Source organism: Macaca thibetana, chromosome 6 (genome assembly GCF_024542745.1).
Source record: "Macaca thibetana thibetana isolate TM-01 chromosome 6, ASM2454274v1, whole genome shotgun sequence".
Classification (NCBI taxonomy): Eukaryota; Metazoa; Chordata; class Mammalia; order Primates; family Cercopithecidae; genus Macaca; species Macaca thibetana.
Genome location: NC_065583.1, coordinates 159,558,753 through 159,572,926, shown reverse-complemented (window position 1 = coordinate 159,572,926; position 14,174 = coordinate 159,558,753). Strand labels below are relative to the sequence as shown.

General features: G+C 44.3%; 2 protein-coding genes across 31 annotated transcripts in view; one reads left to right on the top strand and one right to left on the bottom strand.

Moving 5' to 3' along the window:
- The window catches only part of BASP1 (brain abundant membrane attached signal protein 1), a 1,209,505-nt gene that overhangs the window by 844,277 nt on the left and 351,054 nt on the right, over positions 1-14,174 (top strand). Inside the window, exon 1 of one of the 30 annotated variants that reach the window (XM_050794724.1) lies at positions 4,381-4,384. The exons of the other annotated variants lie outside the window; for them this stretch is intronic. The gene's annotated coding sequence lies outside the window, so the exon portion shown is untranslated. Of the gene's footprint in view, positions 1-4,380; positions 4,385-14,174 lie in introns of those variants that run through there. 30 annotated transcript variants of the gene reach the window in all.
- The window catches only part of MYO10 (myosin X), a 275,069-nt gene that overhangs the window by 244,446 nt on the left and 16,449 nt on the right, over positions 1-14,174 (bottom strand). The gene's annotated exons all lie outside the window — the stretch shown is intronic.

Genomic DNA, 14,174 nt, shown 5'->3' with positions numbered 1-14,174 from the left:
ATGGCCAAAACCACTTTAGCATCATCAGCTCTCCAAACTTCCTCCTCCTCTACGCCTACCTCGAAGATCACTGCAATCACTAGGTTGGCCAAAAAGGACAGTCTCAACACTTGCATCCCCCACATCCAAAAAGTGCTAGAAGTTGCCCTTCTGCAGTAATGTCTCCTGACCCATCCCCTTGCCTCTCAAGCCCCTTGGCTAATGAGGAGAAGAAAGAAAAGCATCTGGCCAGCACGGTGGCTCACGCCTGTAATCCAAGCACTCTGGGAGGCCGAGGCGGGTGGATCACCTGAGGTCAGGAGATCGAGACCATCCTGGCTAACACGATGAAACCCCGTCTCTACTAAAAATACAAAAAATTAGCCAGGCATGGTGGCGGGCACCTGTACTCCCAGCTGCTCAGGAGGCTGAGACAGGAGAATCGCTTGAACCCAGAAGGTGGAGGTTGCAGTGAGCCAAGAACATGCCACTGCACTCCAGTCTGAGTGACAGAATGAGACTCCATCTCAAAAAAAAAAAAGAAAGAAAGAAAAAAAAGCATCTATATGCAAGAACCTACAAGAACAACGCCATTTCTGGTAGCCACCTGAAACATTTTATATCCTGTTTCTGCTCTTCACTTGCCTCTTTGTTAACTTTTATTTATTAAATGTTGGAGCCAGGATTCAAAACAGAAGTAATTCCAGGGCACATGCTCTTGTAATTATACTACACTGCCTCTCAAATGGGAGGCAGAAAATGAGCCAACAAAGGAAAACAGAAATAATGGTTCCAGCACAACAGACTCAGGAGACCCAAGGAGAAGGCATCCAACGCTATGGAAAAGACTAGAAGTCCCCACTGATCACCAAGTCTGTTGATCAACAGGTCACTGGAGACTGCATTTTCCTTTAGAGTGATTTATTGAAAAAAGAAAAAAAAGATTACACAAAAGGACAATTTCATCCATCCTGAAATGAGCCCAAGCACTACAATATCCGAAAGGATTATGCAGACAATATTAAAAAATATTTTTCATTACAGTATTTACATAAGGAGACATATGCTTCCTCTTTAAGAAACAACCCACAGAATACACAACTCACTGTGGGAAAAGGGCAAGCAAAGTATATTTATGGTTTGGTTTTTAAATGTAACTATCATAGAAAACATGGGAAATCTATGCTTTGGCATTTCCAGAGAGTAGCTGCTGAGAAGGAAATGAGGGTGGGTAAAGGATACATTCACATGGTTTCCTTTTTCTGAGCTTTCAACTGTACTTGAAAATGTAATACAAAAATTTATCTTTACCTTTTAATAAAAAAGCAAAACATTTGATGATCACTTAAAACTAAGGCGACCAGGCAGGGTGGCTCACGCCTCTAATTCCAACACTTTGGAAGGCCAAGGCAGGTGGATCACTTGAGGTCAGGAGTTTGGGACCAGCCTGGCCAACATGGCAAAACCCTGTCTCTATTAAAAAATACAAACATTAGCTGGGTGTGGTGGCATATGCCTATAATTCCAGCTACTCGGGAGGCTGAGGCACGAGAATCCCTTGAACCCAGAGACAAAGGTTGCAGTGAGCCAAGATTGTGCCGCTGCACTCCATCCAGCCTGGGTGACAGAGTGAGACTCTGGCGCAAAATAAAATAGGCAGGGCACGGTGACTCACGCCTGTAATCCCAGCTACTCGGGAGGCTGGGGCAGGAGAATCACTTGAACCCGGGAGGTGAAGGTTACAGTGGACTGGGATTGTGCCACTGCACTCCAGGCTGGGTGACAAAGCGAGACTCCGTCTCAAAAACATAAAATAAAATAAAATAAATTTGTTAGGTAAACCAATTAAAAACAGAGGTACAAAGTGGGGCCTTTGGGAAATGTGCCATGACACTAATAAAAACAGATCCAATCCAATGTCTTTAAATATGGGCTTTCTTGCCAATAGAAATCAACATAAATATTGAAACATATACATTATATACAGATATAATTCTGATAAATAAGTATATAACCATATTTGTTACAACGTGTTTTACACACATTTACTAATATAAAACAGAGACAACACTGGAGTATCGGAATGAAGTACTGCTGCATCCTACAACATGTGTGAATCTTGAAGACATTATGCCCAGTGAAAGAAGCCAAATGCAAAAGGTCACCTATTGTGTGACTCCATTTCCATGACATATTCAGAGCAGATAATTCCATAGAGAGAGAAAGCAAATTGGAGGTTGTCGGGCTGGGAAGAGGGGAGAATAAGGAATGACTGCTGAACAGGTGCTACAGCTTGGACACTGTATTAGTCCATTTTCATACTGCTATGAAGAAATAACCCAAGACAGGGTAATTCATAAAGAAAAAGAGGTTTAATGGACTCACAGTTCCACACAAGTGGAGAGGCCTCCAATCATGGCAGAAGGTGAAGGAGGTGCAAAGGCATGTCTTACACGGTGGCAGGCAAGAGGGCATGTGCAGGGAAACTGCCCTTTATAAAACCATCAGATTGGCCAGGTGAGGTGGCTCATGCCTGTAATCCCAGCACTTTGGGAGGCCGAGGCGGGCAAATCATGAGGTCAGGAGTTCGAGACCAGGCTGACCAACACAGTGAAACCTTGTCTCTACTAAAAATACAAAAAATTAGCCAGCTGTGGTGGTACACTGCGCCTGTAATCCCAGATACTCAGGAGGCTGAGGCAGGAGAATTGCTTGAACCTGGGAGACGGAGGTTGCAATGAGCTGAGATCGCACCACTGCACTCCAGCCCAGGCGACAGAGTGAGACTCCATCTCAAAAAAAAAAAAAAAAAAAAAAAAAAACCATCTGATCTTGTGAGACTTATTCACTATCACTATTGCGAGAACAGCACAGGAAAAACCCACCCCCCCCATGATTCAATTACCTCCCACTGGGTCCCTCCAATGACACATGGGGATTACAGGAGCTACAATTCGAGATGAGATTTGGGTTGGCACACAGCCAAACCGCATCAGACATGGTTTGTTTGGCCCTACCAAGTCGCATGTTGACATCTGATCCCCAGTGATGGAGGTGGGCCTGGTGGGAAGTGTTCATGACCGTGGGGGCAGATCCCTCATGAACAGCTTGCAGGAACTCATTCTTACAGGAATGAGTGAATTCTCACTCTTAGTTCCTATGAGAACTGGTTATTGAAAAGAGCCTGGCACTCTCCCCTCTCTACTGCTTCCTCTCCCACCATGTGATCTGCACAAAGAGGCTCCCCTTTGCCTTTTGCTCTGAGTGGAAGCTTCCTGAGGCCTCACCAGAAGCAGATGCCATGCTGGTGCCATGCTTCTTGTAAAGCCTGCAGAACCACGAGCCAAACAGATCTCTTTTTCTTATAAATTACTCAGCCTCAGGTATTCCTTTATAGCAACACAAATAGACTAAGACAATGGGTATGGGTTTTATTTACAGTATTGAAATTGTTTTGAAATTAGACAGGTGACAGTTTCACAACAATATAGATGCACTGACTGCTACTGAATTTTACATTTAGAAATGGTTAATTTCGTTAAATGAATCTCACCTTAAAAAATAAAATTTTTAAGGTGAGATTCATTTAACGAAATTAACCTTTGGCCGGGCGCGGTGGCTCAAGCCTGTAATCCCAGCACTTTGGGAGGCCGAGACGGGCGGATCACGAAGTCAGGAGATCGAGACCATCCTGGTTAACACGGTGAAACCCCGTCTCTACTAAAAAATACAAAAAACTAGCCGGAGGTGGCGGACGCCTGTAGTCCCAGCTACTCGGGAGGCGGAGGCAGGAGAATGGCGTGAACCCGGGAGGCGGAGCTTGCAGTGAGCTGAGATCCGGCCACTGCACTCCAGCCTGGGTGACAGCGTGAGACTCCGTCTCAAAAAAAATAAATAAATAAATAAAATAAAATAAAATAAAATAAAATTTTTTAAAATCAGAGCTGAAAATCCTGAAATAATTCAGTTCGTTTTTGGTTTTTTTCCCTTTTTTCCCTGTTTACATCCAGGAAATTTCAGTTGAGTCCAGAAAGACTGAGTTGCCCAAGTCTGCATAGCTGACCAGGTCACAGATCCAACCAGGTCTGCTGCCCTTTATTCCACAGTGTGACATCTATAAAATGGGAATCATAATTTGTTCTTCATAGAGTTGGAAGCACCACGTGAAAATGATGTAAAAATATCTATAACAATGTCCTACACTAAAGGGGCTCTCAAATATTTTATTATAATTAGTAAAAGCTAGTAATAGAAACTAATACTACCTAATGCTTTTTCAGTGCTCACTAGGCGTCCGTCACTACTCTAAGCATTTTTAATGTATTCACTATTTCATTCCCCAGCGACCTTGTGGGTTAAGATTAAACCCATATTACAAAATGGAGCCTGAGGCACAGCATGGGGGGTGTGGCTTCCCCAAGGTCATATCCCCAGCAAGCATCAGAGCAGTGTTCAAACCCGGATACTGTGTTTCTAGAACCTTCCCATTTATGCTACACTCTGTAGGGACTCAGTCATTAAACAAATGCCGGGTTTTATGAACAAGTATCTTAGTATGACATCCAGTCCTCCAAACCTCACATCTCTTCAAAAAAAATTAAAAAAAGAAGACATTAAGTAAACATTGAAAATAGAAAAATAGGCCGGGCGCGGTGGCTCAAGCCTGTAATCCCAGCACTTTGGGAGGCCGAGACGGGCGGATCACAAGGTCAGGAGATCGAGACCATCCTGGCTAACACGGTGAAACCCCGTCTCTACTAAAAAATACAAAAAACTAGCCGGGCGAGGTGGCAGGCGCCTGTAGTCCCAGCTACTCAGGAGGCTGAGGCAGGAGAATGGCGTAAACCCGGAGGCGGAGCTTGCAGTGAGCTGAGATCTGGCCACTGCACTCCAGCCTGGGCGACCGAGCTAGACTCCGTCTCAAAAAAAAAAAAAAAAAGAAAATAGAAAAATAAAACCTTTTCTCCCCTTCAAGAGACAAGAGACAAGATTATCCGATTTCTACCCCTGCGTGATCCACAAAGAATGGGCCAGCCCAAGAGGATCACTTGAGGCCAGGAGTGTGAGACCAGCTTGGGCAACATAGCAAGACCCCATCTCTAAAACAAAATTTAACTTAATTTAAAAAGACTAACAGGGATCTATGAGGATCCATTCAGAAAATACATAAATCTAACCTAGATACCACCCTCCCAAAACCACTTCACAATAAATATTTTTTGGAAGCAAGCTAAAACTAACCTAAACCGACCCAAAGGAAAACACAAGCCATTCCATTCCCTTCCTTTGCTCCAAAGTTACACAGCAGCACTTCTTCAGCATCTAAAGCAACCTTGTCCAACCAGCAGCCAAGGACGGTTTTGAATGCAGCTCAACACAAATTTGTAAATTTTCTTAAAACATTATGAGATTTCTGCTGGGCACTGTGGCTCACACCTCTAATCTGAGCACCTTGGGAGGCTGAATCAGGGGGATCCCTTGAGCTCAGGTATTCAAGACCAGGCTGGCCAACATGGTGAAACCTCATCTCTACAAAAAATACAAAAATTTGCTGGGCATTGTGGTGCACACCTGTAGTCCCAGCTACTTGGGTAACTGAGGCAGGAGGATCACTTGAACCTGGGAAATCAAGGCTGCAGTATGCCGAAATCGCACCACTGCACTCCAGCCTGGGTAACTGAGTGAGATCCTGTCTTAAACCAAAAACAAAAATTGGTCGGGCGCAGGGGCTCATGCCTGTAATCCCGGCACTTTAGGAGGCCGAGGTGGGTGGATCATCTGAGGTCAGGAGTTCGAGACCAGCCTGGCCAACATGGTGAAACCCCGTTTCTACTAAAAATACAAAAATTAGCCAGGCGTGGTGGTGGGCACCTGTAATCCCAGCTACTTGGGAGGCTGAGGCAGGAGAAATGCTTGAACCTGGGAGGCGGAGGTTGCAGTAAGCCGAGATCATGCCACTGTTCAGCCTGGGCAACAAGAGCGAAACTCCGTCTCCACCTCCCCGTCTCCCCGCCACCAAAAAAAAAATTAGGCTTTCTCTTTGCTTGTTTGTTTGTTTTTAAGCTCATCAGTCATCTTACTGTTAGTATATTTTATGTGTGGCCCAAGACAGCTCTTCTTCCAATGTGGCCCAGGGAAGCCAAAAGATTGGACACCCCTGATCTAAAGACTTTAAGTCCCAGCCAAGTCTTGTTTGGCCTGCCAGGTGAAAACCAAAACATTTTACATTACTTGTCAATATTTTGCAAATTGTGACATTTCACAGAAATCTAGGTTTCTGATCTCTCTTTAACAAATAGAAGGACTGGCAACACTGAGCCCTAATTCTTCAAGTTCTGTGAGCTCCGGTGAGCCACAATCCCTACCACTCCCTATGGCACACGACCTAATTCAATGCACGCATCTTCCTTACCTGCGGCCCCGTATTTGTTGCCCTTTTACACCATGCCTTACATAGTCTGGGTCTCAATACCAGCTTTGAAAAATGCATTATTTGGTCCATAATGCCTCCATTCAGAGTAAGCTTTGGAAGGGAAGTTTCAGTTATTTAATGGGCTTGTCAAGCAGTGATCTTAATTAAACCTGGCTCTAATCAAAAGGAAAATGAGTATGTTTTTAGGCCAGCATTGGATATAATATATTGAATCATACCTTAATTCTGACCAAATGGCAGACTAAAACCCTTTTAAACAGTCTGTATTTTAGCCACCCAAGTGAGTTTTCTATTTATAGCTGCCAAGGGTACAACTTCCAGACTTCCTTCACCTAGCACCCTGCCCCCACCACACACACACGCGCGCACACACACACACACACACACACACACACCCCATGGTACCTCCGAGATTGAATTTCAGCCTCCAGCAAGTCAGACGTTTTCTCTTAGTTTAGCTTGGGATGATTCCTAAGCTACAGGCATGCTTTCTGGCCACCCGCCAATTGAACACCAGAACGCAAGGATATTCCTCAAAAAAAAAAAAAAAAAAAAAAAAAAAAAGCCAATTCTATCTTCCCTTTGGTTTTAATAAAGTTCACCAAAAAAGGAGTTTACATTTCTCTCAGTGCCTGCCTTCTTTTGTGACTGACATTGAACACAAAAATAAACCATTTCTTTCTCCCTAGTTATAAAACAAACCCTTTTCTCACTTCCAAGATTACGTTATAGAGGAAAAAAAACTCATACTTGGCATTTAAACATGCTAAAAACTCAAAGACAAAGATACAGGCCGCCATCAAAATTCTCTTAACACTCCTGTCAGTTCATTTAAAAAACTCAAATCTTGAGTAATAGTCAAGTCCTCTTTAGCAATAAAGCACAGAGATGCATACTTGGTAATGCTAGAAGGAATCCGGGCCTTTAGGGTGTGAATTGCATATGAACATTTCAAACTACAGTTTTCTGCTTCTCCTTGTGTGTACGTGTATGGCTGTCTGAAGCTCAAGACTGAATGATTAATTTCGACTTTCACCCTGGTATCACAGAATTTCCTTCTTCTCAAGTTTGCAAATGAAGCCATCTTTTGCAAAACCGCATCTGCAGGGTGGCTACTCGGGTTAAGGCAGGATGAAGACATCACTGGGATCCCAGGACAGCAGCAAGTCATAGGCTGTGGAGCTGGCCAGTGTCCAGAGTGCCGGGGAAGGCTGGCAGTGGAAGACAGGCTACTGACCTGTCTGCTTACAGAAGCAGAGCCAACCCCGGGCAGTGGCCAAAGCAAGCGGAGGTGTGCAACGTGGGGTTTGGGTGTGGCTAGGAGCCCACAGCATCTTGTGTCAGAACAAGAGAGACAAGTGAGAACCAGGATGCACAAGTACATGCTGAAGTACAGAAATAAGGTCAGCAAAAATTCTCAGCTCCAAGAACAACAGGCCAGGCAAAGACTAGACCGCCGTGTGGCAAGAGTGGGAGGAGGTTAAGATACAGTTGCTCAAGACAAAAAGACAAGAAGGAGAGGGAGCCAAGAGACACCAGGAGGAGGAACGACCTGGACCTGGACCACGTGATTCCTGCCTGTGACAACCTTCCCAAGGACCTTCAGGAGCTTCTGCTGGAATACGCTAAGCAGCCCGCAAGCCCATTCTTACAAGAACCTAACATCCATTATTAGTATCAGACAGATACTACATTCGGCCCCTTTTATGGGATTTCAGTTAAAACAGGAAACAACACAACACAGCTAACCTGGGCTCCTCTCTGGAAACAGACACCTGGAGATACCAACTTCGGTGGTGGGACAGGAAAAGCAAAGGAACACAAACAAGTCCGTCCGATCCTGACCAAATGACAAAGACCTTAATGTTCCGGCATGGTACTGCAAGCTAGGCCACGGGTTCAAGGTGGCATTTCTTCCTAGAGTACCTACAGGAAGCTGGGTAGAGACCAGGGTGTTTTACAGGAAGTGCGGGCAGCTTGGCTGAGCGCCCACTGCCACAGCCAGTTCTGCCAATCCCAACAGCTGGCCAGGCTGCCTTTCCTCCGCTGCCACTCCACGTGATTTCTGCCTGTGACAATCTTCCCAAGGACCTTCAGGAGCTTCTGCTGGAATACGCTAAGAAGCCCGCAAGCCCATTCTTACAAGAACCTAACATCCATTATTAGCATCAGACAGCGGTCAGCAGAAGAGATCAATATGCACCATAACCATCACCTCACTGGGATTAGTGACACCTGACAGACCTTACGTGGCCCACCTATGCATGCCACTGTTAATTCTGCAGACCTGTTCTTTCTGCTGAGTCTACTACTTTTGTTTTGCCTATTTGTAAATGCTAAGTTTCTAGCCCCAGATACGTCTCTCCTACATTTAAGGGAGTCTACACAAAACATGCCTTCCACTGGGTACCCAAGACATGAAAATAACTTTGAGATTTAATCACTGCCTAGTATGGGATCGTATCGCACTAGAAAAAGTCTCAGTATTTTATAAAGGCACCGCCAGTCCTTGGAACTGGTGAGCCACCTGGCTGTGAGAGCAGTGATAAGCTCTTGAAACATCAACTTGTAAGAGAAGAAATGAACACACAGGCTCTGGAGGAGCCAAGAAACTTGGGATCCCATCTGGCTGTGGGACTTTGCAAGGGTGGAACTTTCACAGCTGATTAGAAATTAATATTGTAATATACATACATCACAAGATTGAAAGTATAATCTTAAATAAATGGAAATTTCCCAGAAATGCCAAAGTCACCAGCAACAAAGGAAAAAGGCTCTGGATTCATGAACGAGCTCTTCAAAGCTGGGCATGGGACTTACACCTTTGGGTTAAGATTCTGTCTACAAAATGAAGAGGCGAGAGTAGAAGATCGCTAATAGCCAATGGCAAAATGATATTGATCACAGAAATAAAATCTAACAACCAGGCCCCCTTACACTGAACTAAGGTACACAGTATAAGACAAAAAAAGTACTTTCAGAAGTCAAGAGTCCCACCAGGGAACACAAGTGGGTTCCAAGCCATAGGTAGTTCATCTCTACATGAGATTAACAACAATTCCTAAGATGCAGAGGACTCAATGAGATCCAGGATATCTGTAAAAGGGCTCAGCACAGCAAATGGCACCAAATAAGTTCCTCACAGATGTCCTCTATGATTATCATTATTATTTTTAAAGGTTTATAGATAAATCTGAGGGACCCTCCAAGGCGCATCAGTCAATCAATTGTACTACCTTGGTATCCTCTGCACCTCCCTCCACAGCATCATGGTCTCACTAATGACAGCGAGTGAGAACCCTCCTAGCTACCAGTACAACCACAGCAATGGCAGGCCAATCAGAGGTCCCATGGCAGAGGCGAAGTCACGCTGAATTCCATCAACAGTGGTCTTCAACAAGCAGTCATCTCTGATGCAAAGAAATCACCATCTGCTGGGCGCAGTGGTTCACGCCTACAATTCCAGCACTTTGGGAGGCTGAGGCGGGCAGGTCACCTAAGGTCAGGAGTTCAAGACCAGCCTGGCCAACATAGCGAAACCCTGTCTCTACTAAAAATATAAAAAATTAGCTGGGTGTGGTGGCACGCACCTGTAGTCCCAGCTACCAGGAGGCTGAGGCACGAGAATTGCTTGAACCCAGGAGGCAGAGATTGCAGTGAGCCAAAATTGTGCCACTGCACTCCAGCCTGGGTGACAAAGCGAGACTCTATCTCAAAAAAAAAGAAAAAAAAAAAAAAAAAAATTCACTCACCATACATCTCTTATAATGAATCTGAATTAACAGAGCTAATGAGTAAATATTCAAAGCATGTCACTTACCAGTTGAATCGCTTGGTTCCCTGAGTGTTAAGCCTCAGCCTTGGTAGAGATGTCATCACTGAAGCCTCATTACCGGCCCATCAAGCCCAGATTTCCACCATGAACCATCTCCAGAGACCTTCGTTCCACTACGTCAGGGTCAGCTAATGCTGAGCAAATTATCCACTTAGTCAATTCATTTCACCGTCAACAGACAGTGGTGCAGACTCGTGTTCTAACAAATTAAATATCCCATTTGGAGTTCTGAGGAGTCTTTTAAAGTTATTCCCAATCAATAAAAAAAAAAAAAGCACACATGACACTAAAGCTCCTCTAGAAAGATGGTTCATTTCTCTTCCAATGTCAAAAAGCCATGAAGTCAAAAAAAAAAAATCAGATTAAATTATATTACTTGCTTTTTTTCTCCTCCTGCTAGGAAGGGAAAACAGGAGAGGAGAAGCATGGAAAGAACTCCCTCCTAAATCATAGATTAAATCCAGGAACTTTAAGATGATCCAATTTCATTTCCCTCCTGCCTGAAGATTTAATGAGAGCAGTAAGGGTGTGAACCTATAAGCAGCCTTCCATTTATTTTCAGCAAATAAGAAAGTTTTGCGTGCTGATTCAACTGCCCTCACCAAGGTTTTAGAGGGATTCATTACTGTGGCTGGCAAGAAAACAATAAGCTTGGTGAAAATTAAGAAGAAAAACCACACACTTACTCATCAAAATTGGGAGAAACGGAAAAGAAAAAAGGTATGAATTCATTGGTAAAGGTTCACGTACGCCATTCAAAGAGGCTGAATCTTGAATTGTCAGGGTTAGTAACCCGAAAGTTGGTAATTAACTAAAATAATGAGATGACACGAAGAGGTCCAAAGAATATAGTGTAGATCGCTAATGTCAGCCCCTTCTATCTTTCTTTCATCTCAGAAATAGACACATCAGGTCCGCACTGTCTGTTCCTTCCTTTCTTATATCAGTGGAAACTCAAAGTTGAGATGGCCTAGAAATAAAAATGGCTTAATATCCCAACCATTCACCAACGCTGCAGAAATCAATGTTGGAATAAATAAGACAAATATATAACTATAGATCCAGATATATAATATAACCAAGTTATACTACATATAATGAAGGTATTAAAATTAATAAAAAACAGATTGGCCGGGTGTGGTGGCTCACGTCTGTAATCCCAGCACTTTGGGAGGCCGAGGTGGGCGGATCACGACTTCTGCGGATCGAGACCATCCTGGCTAACATGGTGAAACCCCGTCTCTACTAAAATACAAAAAAAATTAGCCGGGCATGGTGGCAGCGCCTGTAGTCCCACCTACTCAGGAGGCAGGAGAATGGCGTGAACCCGGGAGGCGGAGCTTGCAGTGAGCCGAGATGGCGCCACTGTACTCCAGCCTGGGCGACAGAGCGAGACTCCGTCTCAAAAAAAAAAAAAAGAATATCAGATTAATGCATCATTCACACACACCTCAAAGAATACACTACGGAAATTACTTTAGGAATAATGATTTTACTTAGAAAATGCAAAATATTAAAATAAAATACGGCCGGGCGCGGTGGCTCACGCCTGTAATCCCAGCACTTTGGGAGGCCAAGGCAGCGGATCACGAGGTCAGGAGATGAGACCACCCTGGCTAACATAGTGAAACCCCGTATCTACTAAAAATAATACAAAAGGTTGGCTGGGCGTGGTGGTGGGCGCCTGTAGTCCCGGCTACTCGGGAGGTTGAGGCAGGAGAATGGCGTGAACCCGGGAGGCGGAGCTTGCAGTGAGCAGAGACCCTGCCCCACTACACTCCAGCCTGGGTGATGGAGCAAGACTCTGTCTCAAAAAAATAAATAAATAAATAAATAAAATACAAGAGGGGAGATTCTTATAAATCAATCTTTTATATCAGGTTTTCTTACCCTTAACACTACTGACATATTAGATAGGATCAGTCTTCATTGTGGGGGCTGTCCTGTGCAATCGACGGCGTTTAGCAGCATCCCTGGCTTCTACCCACTAGACACCAATAGTGACTTCCCATCAGTGGTAGCAATCAAAAATGTCTCCTGATACTTCTAAATATCCCCAGTGAGGCCAGAGTGCCCCCAGTTGAGAACTACCATTCTATACAAAACAGTAACTCTAGCAGGGCATGGTGGCTCATGCCTGTATTCCCAGCATGTTGGGAGGCTGAGAGGGGAGGAGAGGATCACTGGAACTCAGAAGTTCAAGACCAGCCAGGGCCACATAGGGAGACCCGTCTCTACAAAAAAGAAAAAAAGAAAAGATTAGATGGGCATGGTGCACACATCTGTAGTCCCAGCTACTCAGAAGGCTGAGCGGGGAGAATCTCTTGAGCCCAGGAGGTCGAGGCTACAGTGAGCTGTGATTGCATCACTGCACTCCAGCCTAGGCAACAGAGCGAGACCCTGGGTCCAAAAAAAAAAAAAAAAAGTAACTCTAACCTATGTATCCATCCCTTTATAACTTCCAGGCTACATACTTTACAACAAAGAATATTTCTGCTGATCTAACCATGCTAGCCATTTTCTTTCTAAACTACAAAATATGTATTCCATAGGAATATAAAATATTAGCAGCTGCCAAGGAGCACGACCTTAACTGAATCACAGCCTTCAAAAGGTGGTTTAAATGCAAACCATCCATTACCTTTTAAAGTCTCATACTACTAGAAGGAGCGTCAGATTTCCAAAACAGTTTCTTAAAATTTTTATCATTAAACTTGAAAGAAACAGCACATTTCCCCAACTCGGGTAAGGAAGATGTGAACAGTTCAAAAGCCCAAAGTTGTGACTAGAGACTAGACAGCTGCTTGTCACTTCCATCTACAAGGCAGACAGAAGCATCAGCTCAGCAGATTACAAGCACGATTTACAAACTGCATATGGATTCCAAAGCAAATACACTTTCCCTCAATGCTGCTTCATGGAAGCTGGAGTTTACCAGAAATAGACAAAACTCCAAAAAAATAACTGATGAAATTCAGTGTGGCCTTGGCATTTCACACAGATACTCCCTGGAAACACAAAATTTCACTGAAACTATTTTTCTTTTCTTTCTTTTTTTTTTTTTTTTTTTTTTGTTCTTTGAGACAGAGTTTCGCTCTTGTTGCCCAGACTAGAATGCAATGGCGCAATCTCAGCTCACTGCAACCTCCGCGTCCCGGGTTCAAGTGATTCTCCTGCCTCAGGCTCCCCAATAGCTGGGATTACAGGCATGTGCCACCACACCCAGCCAATTTTTATATTTTTAGTACAGACGGAGTTTCTCCATGTTGGTCAGGTGGTCTCAAACTCCCGACTTCATGTGATCCGCCTGCCTCGGTCTCCCAAAGTACTGGGATTACAGGCATGAGCCACCGCACTTGGCCCGCTGAAACAATTTTTCCAGCCCTCACTCGAACAGGGATCACTTACCAATCACTCAGTTGAGTGTGCAGCTGCTGTCATCACAAAACTAAGCGGAAGGTCTATCTTTCTGCTTTTGTTCGGCTATAGGAAAATTTCTGTTCCTTGTTCCAGTCACTGGCAGCAATTAGCTAATTCCTTTTGGACTTGTATTACCTGACTGCTCTGCTCTGTATGAAGAAGCAAATATGCATTCCTGAACTTCAAAAACATCCTTTCCACTTCAAAAACCTACCAGAACGGCGAGGTGTGATAGCTCACGCCTGTAATCCCAGCACTTTGGGAGGCCAAGGAGGGCAGGATCACTTGAGGTCAGGAGTTCAAGACCAGACTGGCCAAGATGGTGAAACCCTGTCTCCACTAAAAATACAAAAATTAGCTGGGCGTGGTGGCGGGCGCCTGTAATTCCAGCTATTCAGGAGGTTGAGGCATGAGAATCTCTTGAACCCAGAAGACAGAGGTTGCAGTGAGCAGAGATCATGCCACTGCACTCTAGCCTGGACAACAGATCAAGACTCCATCTCAAAA